Consider the following 1,791-nt stretch of genomic DNA (forward strand, 5'->3'; position numbering starts at 1 on the left):
GATGGGGAGGGGGATGTGCAATGGGGAAGGGGCTGCGTGATGGGGAACGGGATCTGTGATGGGCAGGGGGCTGTGTGAGTGATGGGGAGGGGGATCTGTGATGGGAAGGGGGCTGTGCAATGGGCAAGGGGATGTGCCATGGGGAGGGGGCTGTGTGAGTGATGAGGAGGGGGATGTGTGGAGCCCCCAGAGCTCACCTGCAGCCAGGCCAAACCCGATTTGCCGGTGTCTGACTCCATCCCAGCTGTGTCCGTGCAAGCTCTGCCACCAAAATCCCGATGGATGAGGGGGGGACACCCGTTCCCAGCAGCTGCACCTCCCTCTGCACTGGTTTGTTGTGATTAACCCCGGGAAAATGCAGAAATCCTGGGAATTCCCTGCCCAGGTCAGCTTTGTCAGTGACACGTTGGGTGCTCAGAGTGGGATCTGAAATGTGTCCCCGCTTTGCTGGGATGGGGATCAGAGGGCTGCAGGTGAGGGATGAGGGGTGTGGGGTGCTGCCACCACCATCCCAAAGGCCACCGAGGGAGGGCAGGGGCTCCTGGGGGCTGCCAGGGCTCTCCTTGGCCACCTTTCCACAGCTCACCGAGGAAAAAAAGGGCAGGAAAGCAAAATGTGCTGAGAGGGAGCTGCAGCCACGGCCCAGCAGTGCTGTAAAAGCAGCAAAATAAAACCTTCTGCTGTTCATTGCTGACTAATAAACATCAGCCCCGCCGCTGCTGCTGCTGCTGGTAACGAAGTTTTCCTTCCCAGCCACTTGATTTTAGTGGGAACTTGACCTCAGATTGGATGTGCTCTGCACAGCCTCGCTGGGCTGCCGGGGGTGGGATGAGGAATCTCTGCAGAGCCAAGAGGCTGAGCCTGCGAGAGCCTCACACCCAGACTGGGATCAGTGACAGCTCCTGCCTGGAGAGGCAGGGAGGGCGTTTTCCCAAATCCTGGGTGATGGGAAGCACGGATCCGGGTGTGCCACAAGCTCCCTGAGATGCTGGAGCTGGGTCACTCCTGCACCAGCATGGCCTCCCCAAAGCCTGGGAGAACCAATTCCCCTTTTCCTCGGTGTGCCACAAGCTCCCTGGGCTGCCTGGAGCTGGGTCACTCCTGAAGCTTTCCAGTCCCAGCATGGCCTCCCCAAAGCCTGTGGGAACCAATTCCCCTTTTCCTCCTCACCGCTGCTTCCCCAGAGAGGCTGAGGGGTGGCCCCACAGGTGCCCAGTCCCACGGATCCGCCTGCACGGGGACATCCCTGCTGTCCCCTCCCTCACCCCCGTGTCCCCTCGGGCCCAGCCTGGCTCTGGGCACTGTGCTGTGCTCCGGAGCCAAATCCTGCTCAGGTGGGCAGGAGGGGCTGGGGCTGGACCTGGAGCCTCCCCAGAGCGTCTCTGCAGCTCCTCGTGTTGGCTCCACGCTGCCTTGGACTGAAATCGTCTCCTGCCGAACTGCACTGCTGTGTGTCCAGGGTTTCCCCACCCTGCCACGATGGGAAGAGCTTTGTCTTTGTGGGACACCCCACTGAGAGCTCCAGAACTGCCCAGCTCCCCATCCCAGGCAAGGAGAGCTCCCAGAAACTGATGCAGCCTCAGAACTGACCCCAAACTGCTCAGGGAGAGCCTCCATCCCCTCCCTGCTGCTGCTCCAAGGGGGAATCACCAGCAGAGGACACAGCAGACCCCAGAGCTGCCTCCCTGCGCTGAGTGTGGAACAGACTGCTGCTGCTGCTGCTGCTGCCCAGGGCAGCCCTGCCCTGCCCTGCCCTGCCAGCCTCTGGCACCCGCCTGGCACCCGCCCCTC

The sequence above is a fragment of the Geospiza fortis genome, unplaced genomic scaffold (assembly GCF_000277835.1).
Source record: "Geospiza fortis unplaced genomic scaffold, GeoFor_1.0 scaffold135, whole genome shotgun sequence".
NCBI lineage: Eukaryota > Metazoa > Chordata > Aves > Passeriformes > Thraupidae > Geospiza > Geospiza fortis.